Source organism: Delphinapterus leucas, chromosome 12 (assembly GCF_059928025.1).
Source record: "Delphinapterus leucas isolate spDelLeu-1000000601 "Yukka" chromosome 12, BTC_Dleu_Yukka2, whole genome shotgun sequence".
Classification (NCBI taxonomy): Eukaryota; Metazoa; Chordata; class Mammalia; order Artiodactyla; family Monodontidae; genus Delphinapterus; species Delphinapterus leucas.
The window spans coordinates 35,016,086-35,029,632 of NC_143140.1; positions in this window are offsets into that span (position 1 = coordinate 35,016,086).

Genomic DNA, 13,547 nt, shown 5'->3' on the forward strand with positions numbered 1-13,547 from the left:
TTTAAGCAGCGTTCTAAGGCTTTTGTCAGGAACTCGAGTCTGTGTGTGTTTTAGTAGAGGCCTTCTCTAAAAATCCTGGCACTTGTTATGACAGGATTATAAATGCCAGAGGGGCAACTTGGGCTACCCTCTGCTCTGGACCGCATTCAAACCCATTTCTTTCACTAGTCTGTATATCAAGGCCAACAGGATTCCCAAATATGGTATATGTGTCCTCCAGAATTCAAACAACCCTTTGAGGCTTTGCACCTCTCTTTTACTAGTAAATACCAGAAGGGATAGCAGTTTGCTCTTTACTGTTTGTGAAATGCCGCTGGTAGTCCTAGCCCATATCATGCCTAGAAAAAGGACTGACTGGGCTGGGCCCTGAATCTTACCCAGATTATTCAGGCATTCTTGGCCAGTCTCATCACAACTACAGCTTTTAAATTACCCTCCCTCCAGTCACAGCTTCCTTTCTGAGAAGGAAAGTACACTATATTATCAACTTCATGAATCAACAGATAGGGCAGTAACTGAATCCTGCAGGATGTGAGTAACCTTAAAGGAAGATAGTAAAAGTATATCTAGTGGAATCTCTCTGGTGGAGATACACATAGTGCTTGACATTTTTTTGGAGATTCTGAGTCTATGACCACATGCCATCACCATTGGCCTGCTTAACTTCCTGATAGTTTTTACCATGTCTGGCACAGTAGAAGCTTTGGGGAGAATTGTTTTCTTTATTTCTGGATTTTCTCACAGGCCAGACAGGACTAAGTTGGCAAGAACTGGTGTTCAATAAGGACACTTGATTTTAAGACTTCTTTAATCAGGACAGAGACTTCCTCTTGACCTCCTGGAAGATGGTACAGTTTAGCCTTTACTACAAAAGAAGGTTAGGGGCGTTGTAAGGGCTCCCAATTAGCTGATCCAAATAAAACCTGGCAAAGGGCAGATGTCCCCAACATTCAGCTATAGACCAGTAAGGGCAAGACCTCTGTTTATGTATCACATCCTTTCTATTTATAGATTCAAGCAAAGGGGATGGCACTACTGGATATCTCTTCCTTTATCATGTTCCTTTGTGGAGTTTACTAGGACCATGGTACCTCCTATCATAGCATCTTCATCTCCCCTTAGCTTATTTTTTGGCCTCTTAATATTGTCCTCTTGCTCCCTGGAGATTGACAGTACATTATGTAGCAATGCCCACTTATCTCAGAAAGTTTTACCAACCCTAGGATATTCTCCTTTAACCAAAGCACATGGCCTTGGAAATTCCACTGGGAGTAGGGCAAAATGTCCTAGGCTTCAAGTCAATCCTCTTCGGTTTCTACCGCTTCAATCTACAGAGTACATTTAGCAGCATGAGTCAACACACTTTGTTATTGTTCCCTAACAGCATCATTGGATTTAAATTCATCCAGGCTGGGTTAAAGAGAGCATATCTCATGGGATTTATTAAGGAAGGCAGCTGCCAGATATGGAGCAGATTTTCCTCTTTCCAAATACTGTTAATGAGCTAGTAAATCCTTTGAAAGAATACCTTAAATTTCTTCACTTTTTATCCCTTATCCTAACTGCCACCTAATAATAGGTCTATCCAGTTTACCCTTTCCTTAATTCTTTAGCTGCTACTCTCTCAACCTGTCCGATTTTGCCTTTCTTGACTATTTTACCAGTAATCCAGGAGATAAATCTATATAATTCAGCCACCCAGGCACCAAATTCTCAACAGAATCTCTTCCCCACTTGTACCTAGCTCTCTTTCCTGCATCACAGTGTTTTGACTCAAGGGCCTGAAAGCCAAACCTACTTCCAACACCATTTTCTAGCACCACAGTTGTGGTTGTGGGTATGAGTTGGCAACCAGACTCAAGAGACATAGGATTTAGCACAGTACCATGCTTGCTTGGTATTGTACAAGGAAGTAAAGGAGCACATGCAGTAAGTTCAACATCTTTATCTCACGCTCATCTCATCTCAGCAGCTACTCAAGTACACAGAAGAAGGGGTTTCATCTGCAGCCTCATGGACCTGTACAGGCCACAGATGTGAGCCAAGGTCCACGTGGGTCACCTTGACACAAGGAAACCTCAGCCTCTATTCCCACCAAACTTTAGATCATAGTTATCACATAGCCCTATGCTAACTCACAGCCCCCCTAACCCAAGGCAGATGTGTGTTCCACACAACAAATGAGGCAGACGAAATATTCCTCATTTATCTTAACACTACTGTTTCCAAGGAAACAGTGTTATGAGAATTAGAGATCTTTCTGAAACAGGCCTGATATTCAGGCCTGTTAGTAAACTTTATTCATAAAAATTACAAATATATATATGCATATATGTATAATACATATATATAATATATTGTCAATGTGTTATTCATATTTTCCTATTTCTGTGCCTACATTTAGTTTTCATTTATTACATTCATTTTATTTAAACTTTTCTAATTTGTAAAATGTAATTATCATACAGAAATACATAAAATAATAATCCACTCTATAATAGATAGTAGTTATATATAAATACTCAGGCAACCACCTCCCAGATTGAGAAAACAAACACTGTCAGCACCTCAGAAGCCTCCAGATCATCACTTCCCAAACCAACCTTCCGCAGTATTTATCTCCTGGCCCCATTGAATTCTTTGGTAGTTACAACCGTGTGTTTCCCTATGGTTTTACCACTATGTATACATCACTAAACAGTACAGTTAAGATTTCCGTTTTAACTTTTATATAAATATATAAATGCTGTATGTATTGTGTCTTACCTTCTTGTGTGTGAAGGGGCTCAATATTATCTTTCTAAGATTCAATCATGTTGAAGTGTGCAATTGTACTTTCCTTATTTTCATTGTTATGTAGTCTATTACATGAAAATATCAATATTGCAATTTACCTAATTCAGTCTGTTATTAATGGTTGTTTGTGTTATTTTAAGTTGAGGATAATACAAAAAATGCTTCTCTCGTAATATTCTTTGCAATCCTCTAAGGTAAGCATGATCATTTTTGTTTTCCAGACCGAAGAAGTGATGGATAGAGAGAGGAAATGTAATTTAGCTAATATCATTCACCAGGAAGAATTGAGGTTCGACCCAGCTCTCTGTGACCCCGTAGTTCATGTTATTCGTTTCTTAACTAGACTATTGTAATAAGAGATACGGGATTAAACTAAGAGTGGCAACTGAGATGAAACTGAACACATTCAACCAATTCTAAGAACACAGATTCACTATGATTGGGTGATTAATTTGAAGTGGTCACTGTAGGAGATGGAAAAATCAATGATAATATCAATTAGTTTGGACTTGAACCTACTGCCTTTGTTAACTGGCAAGATAGCCTAGTGATTAATAGTAATAGCTAACATTTATTGAGAACTTACAATATGCTAGGAACTGTTGTAAATTCTTTACATGCATTAACTCATTTAATTCCCACACAAATCTATGAGGTAGACACTATCCTTGTATCCATTTTATAGATGAGGAAGCTTCAAGAGAGAGATTCAGGGTGGTATTGTTGCAGGAAGGGGGCCCAAGAGTGGGCTCTTATCTAACACTCAAAAATGAATTATCTGAGGAGACACACGTGCTGACATAGCAAGAGACTTTATTGGGAAGGGGCACCTGGGCAGAGAGCAGTAGGGTAGGGGACCCAGGAGAACTGCTCTGCCACGTGGCTCGCAGTCTCAAGTTTTATGGTAATGATGTTAGTTTCCGGGTTGTCTCTGGCCAATCACTCTGACTCAGGGTCCTTCCTGGTGGCCCACGCATTTCTTAGCCAAGATGGATTCCAGCGAGTAGGATTCTGGGAGGTTGGTAGGACATATGGACTGGCATCTCCTCTCTCCTTTTGACCTTTCCTGAATTCTTTCATCTGGTGGTAGCTTGTTAGTTCCATTTTCCTTACCAGGACCTCATGTTTTAAGACAACTCATGCAGGTGGTTATTATCATGCCTGCCCAGGGTGGGCAGTTTTGGTCAGTGGTTCCCTAACAGTATCCCAACATTACAAAGTGGCCAGGTGAGTCAAAGTACTTACATAAGCTGCTGCTTCCAGAGCTCACGTTCTTACACACAAAAATAAAATGTCTCCCGATAAAAGGATCCAGCCAATAGGCAGCTAATTATAGAGATTTGATGCTTAGGCCAGAGATCTGGGCTGGAAATATGAATCTGAATCTGTCAGTATATGCATGCCCATGAATGCTTGGTAATGAATGAGTTAACCCTGGAGGAGTGGGTAGCATGACCAGAGTTATGGGCATCATATGGAACTCAGTGGGATATGAGGAAGAAAAAGTGACATGTTAGAGCTGTCCAGAGAGAATTAGGATGAGTGGGTGAGGCTTTACACTCTTAGGTCAGTATTTTTTAGCCAGAGGTAATTTTGCCCCCTCCTGGCCCCCCACCTGAGGACATTTGGCAGAGTCTGGAGACATTTTTGATTACCATGACTGAGAATACTACTGGTCACTAGTGGGTAGAAACCAGGGATGCTGCTAAACATCCTACAAAGCACAGAACAGACCTCCATGATAAAGAATTATCCTGTCCAAAAGGTCAATAATACATACCAAGGTTAAAAAACCCTGTGCTGGATCACAGGTCAGTGATTGGAGGTCGGCCAGCCTAGAAAGGGAGGGCCATGCAGGTGAGGAAACTCTTCAGCTGAGAGGTGCCTGCTGACAGCACTTCCAGTAGCTGGGATAAGTCATTTATTTCTAACTAGGAATGCAGCAGTGCATCACAGCGTCTGCCATGGCTGTGGAAGGGAGATAAGGAAGCCTGTTTTTGACCACCTGCTGGGATCAGCAATGTATTAATCATGCCTTTTTATTTTCTGTAGTTCCAATGCTTTGACATCTTAGAGTCTTGCTGACCCTGAAGAGATTGCCCTTTGTAGGTACTAGCCAATTCTTAGAGACGGTAAATGATTAGCCCAGGAGCACACCTTTCATGAGCAAACCAACCAATCCAGAGCTCTCACACCTCACCACGCCTCTCTCACTCTCAGTGACTATCCCCCAGCCCTAATCACCCCAGAGTTAAGTACAGTTTAGGACAGCCCCTATACCAAAGACCCTGATGAAATTATTCAAACTAGCCAGTCCTAAGTCTCCTTACCCTGCCATGCCTGTTTCTTCCCACAGACACCACAGTAAAGGCTCTTGCCCAGGTTTTCCCCTTGTAACCTCTGCATCCAGACAAACCCTGGTGCTTCCCCATGTGGCCCTGTATGTCATGGAATGTGCCCTCTTCTTAGGAACAGAGAGTAATAAACCATCTTTTCCATGGTAATCATCTCCTTTTCTGTTGGCCTCAGCATAACTAAATAATAAAACCTACATTTTAAAACAAGCAGGTGATGAGAATGATTAATGTATTTTTATTCATTTTTTTGGCTTATTTTCTTCTTTTCCTGTTTTATTTATTTTTTTGTAGTGAAAGCATTTAAAGAACAACTTGGCTTTGGCTGCAAACAGAGTATTACAGTTTTTATTATACCCATGCACATTTTTCTCTTTTAAAATCTGCTTATTTGCCATGATAAAAGTATATTCACACCTGGTATTTGGCCATAAATATTATAGGTGAATTGCCCTAGTGTTACTGACTGCCCGTGTAGTTGCTAATACATCCCATCTTCTGATTTTAAGCCAAAGAGTTTATGGACATAGAGCTTCTATCAACTATTTAATAACATATTCTCATTAGTATTGCCTTGTAAACAATCAGTAATCCCCCTTGATCCATGTTAATGAGCCATGCATTGTTTTTTTCCAAATAATTAATTTTCAACATTTGTTATTAATGGCCATTTTTGTATTGTGATCTAATATCACAATATGAACAATTTCAGCTTTTCTGTAATTTAACTTTTTTGTGGCGTATTATAAGTCCAGTTTTTTGTAAATGATACATTAGCTTTTAGAAGAAAGTGTATATGCTGCTTATATGGAACATACTTGGTCTTTCATTTAAATAAATTATAAATTAAAGTATTATGTAGCCTTTATATTTTAACCTTTTTTTCTACATGGTTCTTTAAAACCTGGAAGCTCTTTCTCCAAAGCTGCATTATTTTTTTCTTTTCCAATTTTTCCTTATAAAGTTTTATTGCATAGTTTTTACTTTAAATATTTTGTAGCTATGTATTTTTCATATAAAGGTTTATGCCTCTAATATCTTCATGGTGAATGTATCATTTTCCAATATAAAATGACAGTCAATTTTTTCTGATCCTGTGATGATTTATTTGCCTCAAAATCTAATGTAGCTAATTTTAATATTATACTTTCTTTTGTTTGCCTTTACACAATATATCTAATATATCTTTGGCAGTGTTTTTTTTTGTTCTTGTCTTTTTATTATTATTATTTTTACTTTCCTAAGTCATATTCCCTCAGGTATGTCTTTTGGAAATAACATGTAATTGGACTTTGGACTTTAATACGAGAGTTTAACCCAATCCAACTTCAAAACTTTCAAGCCTGTTTTACCTGAAAAGTTTGTCCACTTGCCCTTTCAGTTTCAATTAGTTTTTTTTCTTTTTTAATTTATCTTTCTCTCTCTTCCTTTTCTGATTCTTCATGGACTATAACTTTATTACCCTTTTTGCTAGTTTTTTGTAAAACATCTGTTTCAAATCTAACATACATTTGAAATTAAATTACATACAAATTAAAAAATAAATTCCAATAATCAATTTAATAAATAAAATAGTGTTTTGATACTACCCGATGTAATTCTGAATATTAGTATTATTTTACTTTGCTTCCTTCATCCCTCATTCACTTCTCAGCTGGATAATAGGGGATTGTTATAATCTGGAATTTGAGGCCTAGATTATTTTTTTTTTACATGTTATATATTTTATTGCAATGATTACTTTTGTATGTTGTCTCAACATATTTATAACATTTTATTCAACTTCTTTTGTACCAATTTGTTTTTGTTTTAACATCTTTATTGGAGTATAATTGCTTTACATTGTTGTGTTAGTTGCTGCTGTATAACAAAGTGAATCAGCTTTAGTCTTTTATTTGAATTCATCTCTTAGCTGGATTTATGCATATCTTTGAGTAATTTTTTTTCATGGAGACTCTTTGTTATTGCATTTTTATTTTAAATTCTACCTTCCTACTTTCCTCTAAATTAGTGTCCCTCCCTTGTCAATCTGTTAAATTTTCACCTCATATATATATTTTTGCACCAGAGTCAACATTTTCTTAAGTTACACTAAGCACACAAAACAAATGCTTTAAAAAAAAGTGCTTTAAATTTCTGACAATAAACTTTTCCAAACATACATCCTTGCAGCTTTAATACTGTTATTTTTCTCTTATGTAGCATTTGTTACAATACACACATATTTTTATATCTGCTTATCCTGGTAAGGAAAATGTATCCAAACATGGTATTTGTCCATAAACATTGTGAACCATCTGACTCTATTACAGTCTCCCCTCAGATGTATTTTGAGCCAGAGGAATTATGTATGTGCAGAGCCAAGCCTCTATCAAAATTTCTTACGTCCAAAAGACATTTATCTTTTGTGGCTATCTTGTCTTTCGAAAAGGATCATTGAAAATATTGTCTTCCCTTGCTAGACACAGCGCAAACAACAACAGCGTGCAGCGTACAATGCTCCATGGCTTCTGATCACAATCCCTCCCCACTGGTACTTCCATATCCCTGAAGGGCACCAGCACCTTCCATGTCTGCCACTGGCTGGCATGGAATAATAATAATGTTATTTCTAGAATGAACAGAGAGAAAGAAAAATGCGAGAAATTGGAGGATTGAGTGGTCTTGTATGTTCTAGAAAGCGATTCTTTCCTTCACTTTACGGGAAAAGAAGTTTAGTGTTGTAGTTGGTACAGACATTGGGCACTGAGGCCTAGAGGCTCTCTCTGGCAGAACAGCGAAGGCTAGTGACCTTTAGGTTTACGCGTTAGTTATCCCTTGTGATAGTTAATTATATGTGTCAACCTGCCTGGATCAGGGGATGCCCATTTATTTCTGGGTGTGTTTGTGAGGTTGTTTCCAGACGTGATTAGCATTTGAATGTGTGAACTCAGTAGAGTAGATGGACTTCCCCACAGTGGGCATCATTCAATCCATAGAAGGCCTGAATAGAACATAAAATAGGAAAGAGAAATTTGCCCCTTCTTTTCTGCCTCAGTGCTTGAGCTGGGACATCTCATCTCATCTTTTCCTACTCTTGGACTGGGATTTACATCACCTGCTTCCCTTGAGTCTTAGGTCTTCAGACTTAGACCAAACTACACCACTTACTTTGCTGGGTCTCCACCTTGTAAGACGACTGTGAGTTTTCTCTGCCTTTGCAATCTCCTGAGTTTCCTACAATCCATCTATGTATCTACATCTATCTAACCTACTGGTACTATTTCTCTGGAGAATACTTCCCTCAAAAGGCAAAGTATCACTCATTAATTATATTTCCTATTTCAGTTCAAAGAAACCTGTAATTTGTGTGGATAATACTGGTTGTCTTGATTTGGGGGGTTATGAATGCCCATATTTTAATATTTTTTTGGATATCATACTTGGAAGCTGGGAAGACTTGATCAAGCACTGCTAACAGAGGAGATTCTGATTCTTGTACTCATCACTTTTACGTGCAGCACAAATCCTAGGCACGTTTTAGGTTTCTATAGTAACACTCCATAGTTCACATTGCACTATCATCATCGAGTGATTTCAAATGGGATGTGTTTTTTACCTGTTGATACCTACCAGCTTCTGGTCCCTGTTTTCCCACAGCTGGTGTTCCTTAACCCCCACCCACAGCACAGCAGATTCTAGGACAAGCCGGATCTAATGAATTCTAGCCCAACCTTCTGACAGTAAGCTTTGTCACCTGTGCCATGGGTCTTGCTAGAGTTTTGAAAAATTTGCCTTTGTTTCATTCTCACATGTGAGTTATGGCAACTGGGCCTCTGCCTTTTCCTCTGTGGCTTCAAATCCCTCTCTTGGTTACCTACGCAGTACTTTAAATCCTCTGGGTTTACTTATCTCCTAAAACAAGGAAGGGATTGTAATTCTGCTCTGTTCAAAGCCTGCTCCTTGGTCTAAGGAGGACATTCAGCTGCTGCCTGGACGCCCCTCTTCCTCTGCCTTCCTGCTGGAACTTCTAAACCTGGCCCTCTCAGCAAGCTTCCTCTGACACCGCAGCATCTAAAACTACCATCTATTATGATTTCTTTTCAACATTGTACTCTACTCCCAAAGTGTACTTTTTCTAATTTCTGGCAGCAAGCTATATTTCAGGATTATGGTTAGACATGGGTCAAGGTCAAGATTTTTCCAGGATTATCCAAACCCTATTTCCTGGGCCATACCTGGTCATATTAAAAAATGAGAACGTGTCACATAAACAAGACATTCTTATCTCTGGGTTACGCTTGATGTTTCCCTCCGTCTCATTCCAACCAAATCCACAGCTAATCCATCCCTAACGTGGTGGTTGCACATCTAAAATATATTTCTAATTTCACTAGAAGACCCTAGATGAAGTCACCATTACCTTTTACCTAGAATAAAATAGCCTCTAATGTACTCCCCAAGTCTACTATTATCTGTGCCCCCATATCTTCTCCATGGAGCAGACAAGAGGATCCAGTCACTCCCCTGCTTCAAACCCATCAGGCCTCCCCCAGCCCATTGTTTTAGCATATGCTTCTAAGCCTTTGTTTTGATTCATGTCTTCAGCTTCAACTTCTTTGCTAGTTTCTCTCTCTCTCTCATTCATTACATTCCAGCTATACTGGACTGCTTTCTAGATTTTGAAGATATGATTTATATCTCTGTCTGGAACCCTTTCACCTTCACTCCTGTGGACAAATGGCAGCAAATTTATCATTTAGGCAACAGTACCTCCTCAAATAGGATGCCCTCAGAGACATCCCTACTGACCTCCCCGTTAGATTACTGTTATATTCTCGGAGAGCATCCTGTGCTTTTTGTTGGTAGTATTTCTAACTTTAAACAAATGTATTAGTTTAAATACTTGTCTGATATTTGGTTCCTCCATTATCCTGTAAACTTCACCATGGTGTCTATTTGGTTCATCACTCCCTGACTAAGGCCTAGCAGTATCTTGTACAAGTAGATACTCAAACATATTTGGTCAATGAATGAAGAAAAATAGGTGAACATGAAATGTAAATGAAATATTAGCAATTTGCCAATAATATTAACTATTTCTTATTAAAAATTATATGCTTAGTGACAATGCTAGGTTAAAATGTTAGTCCACAAGGAAGTCTAACAATATTTTCTTCATATACAGAAAAAAAGGGGGAGAGTGTTGGGGGTGTGACGTAGTTTAGAAACAATGATTTTTTTTTGAATATTTATTTTTAACATCTCTACTGGAGTATAATTGTTTACAATGGTGTGTTAGTTTCTGTTTTATAACAAAGTGACTCAACTATACATATACGTGTATCCCCATATCTCCTCCTTCTTGTGTCTCTATCCCACCCCTCTAGGTGGTCACAAAGCACTGAGCTGATCTCCCTGTGCTATGAGGCTCTTCCCACTAGCTATCTATTTTACATTTGGTAGTATATATAAGTCCATGCTACTCTCTCACTTCGTCCCAGCTTACCCTTCCCCCTCCCCATGTCTTCACGTCCAGTCTCTACATCTGTGTCTTTGTTCCTGTCCTTCTGTCTTCATAACCTTTTTTTTTTTTTTTAGATTTCATATATATGTGTTAGCATATGGTATTTGTTTTTCTTTTTCTGACTTACTTCACTCTGTATGACAGACTCTAGGTCCATCCACCTCACTACAGATAACTCAGTTTCGTTTCTTTTTTTTTTTTTTTTTTTTTTTTTTTGTGGTAAGCGGGCCTCTCACTGTTGTGGCCTCTCCCGTTGCGGAGCACAGGCTTCGGACGCGCAGGCTCAGCAGCCATGGCTCACGGGCCCAGCCGCTCCACGGCATGTGGGATCTTCCCGGACCGGGGCACGAACCCGTGTCCCCTGCATCGGCAGGCGGACTCTCAACCACTGCGCCACCAGGGAAGCCCAGTTTCATTTCTTTTTATGGCTGAGTAATATTCCATTGTATATATGTGCCACATCTTCTTTATCCATTCATCTGTCAATGGACACTTAGGGTGCTTCCATGTCCTGGCTATTGTAGATAGAGCTTCAATGAACATTGTGATACATGACTCTTTGAATTATGGTTTTCTCAGGATATATGCCCAGTAGTGGGATTGCTGGGTCGTATGGTAGTTCTGTTTTTAGTTTTTTAAGGAACCTCCACACTGTTCTCCATAGTGGCTATATCAATTTACATCCCCACCAACAGTGCAAGAGGGTTCCCTTTTCTCCACACCCTCTCCAGAATTTTTTGTTTGTAGATTTTTTGATGATGGCCATTCTGACTGGTGTGAGGTGATACCTCATTGCAGTTTTGATTTGCATTTCTCTAACGATTAGTCATGTTGAGCATTCTTTCATGTGTTTGTTGGCAATCTGTATATCTTCTTTAGAGAAATGTCTGTTTAGGTCTTCTGCCTAATTTTGGATTGGGTTGTTTGTTTTTTTGATATTGAGCTGCATGAGCTGCTTATAAATTTTGGAGATTAATCCTTTGTCAGTTGCTTCATTTGCAAATATTTTCTCCCATTCTGAGGGTTGTCTTTTCATCTTGTTTGTAGTTTCCTTTGCTGTGCAAAAGCTTTTAAGTTTCACTAGGTCCCATTTGTTTATTTTTGGTTTTGTTTCCATTTCTCTAGGAGGTAGGTCAAAAAGGATCTTGCTGTGTGATTTTTGACATAGAGTGTTCTGTCTATGTTTTCCTCTAAGAGTTTTATAGTGTTCGGCCTTACATTTAGGTCTTGAATCCATTTTGAGTTTATTTTTGTGTATGGTGTTAAAGAATGTTCTAATTTCATTCTTTTACATGTAGCTGTCCAGTTTTCCCAGCACCACTTATTGAAGAGGCTGTCTTTTCTCTATTGTATATTCTTGCCTCCTTTATCAATAATAAGGTGACCGTGTGCGTGGGTTTATCTCTGAGCTTTCTCTCCTGTTCCATTGGTCTATATTTCTGTTTTTGTGCCAGGACCGTACTCTCTTGATTACTGTAGCTTTGTAGTATAGTCTGAAGTCAGGGAGCCTGATTCCTCCAGCTCCATTTTTCTTTCTCAAGATTGCTGTGGCTATTTGGGGTCCTTTGTGTTTCCATGCAATTGAATGATAAGTAATGGGCCTAGTTAAGAGAGTATCAGCCCTGTAGACATACCAAAGCTTCTTGAAACATTTAATTGTTCATGTAAATATTTTTCTGTTTTTGGAAGGGTGCAAACATCATTTTTATTCCTTTATACATGATGGTGAAATAGATGTAAAACCTATTTTACCAAAATTCATATAGCAGGTAGGGAGATGCAGTTTCCAAAGAACCTATGGAGCTCTGCATCATGGCTCATGAGACCTGTAAAGTCAGCTGCTCTCAGAGAACCGACTAGTGACCCCTGTTTGGCTCCCTGTGCTTTTCCTTTTCCCCTACCATAGATTCTTGCTTCTCATCCTGTAAACACTGGTTGAGACTTCTTGAAGGTATTAGTATGGCTTTGTCAAAATGCAAATTCCTGGGTTTTACCTCAGAAATTTGGATTTGGTCATTCTGAACCAGGGCCTAAATATCTGAATTCTTACAAAAATCACGGCAGGTCCTCCTTATGCTGATGGCCTACAGAAAACACATTGAAGACTCATCAGCTACTTTTGTTGTTTTTCATCTGGCCACCTATTATCTGAAGTAAGCACAAGCATTCCTTTGCCTAAGGTCACCAGATTTTGTCACTGAAGCAGTTGCCTCTGTATAGTGTCAGCCTTATTTAAAAGAAGCAATGTTTTCCACAAATTAGCATTCATTAATTTAGTATTACTTTTGAGAACTCATAATATATTCATATTTTATTTAATTTTTAAAAAGGCTTAAATTCTTTAATTCTTTTATTTATTTAGCTGTTAATTTAATGAATATAGACAATATGGATTCAATTTTTGGATTTTTATATAAATTTTTTATTCTACCACTTTGATAGTACAGGTTAAAATGCTTCCAAAAATGAAAAGAAAACATGACTTAATAAACTTTAAATGAATTTGGCAAGAAAAGTAAATGTCCATTAATTTGTTCTTTAAAATTGTTTTAATAGTTCAAATATACAGATAAAATTGGCATTATGTTAGAGTTTCATGGCCATATTGTGCTGGATTACCTCCAAGAATCCCCTTTCCAATCAAAAATGATGATAGAAATGTGGTTTTACATCAGCCACTTGACTAAAATATCTTTACTCATCAGTCTTCTAAGAGCCAAACTGCAGGTGGTCCTGAATTTACTTTAGATGTCTGCTACTATTCTCCATTTGAAATCTCTTTCAAGCAAAACAACTTAAAGGAATATCAGGAAGCAATTTGTTGGAGATTATGTCTTTATTTTAATCAACATAGAGAATTAACTCAATGACTGTAATACATCATCTGGATT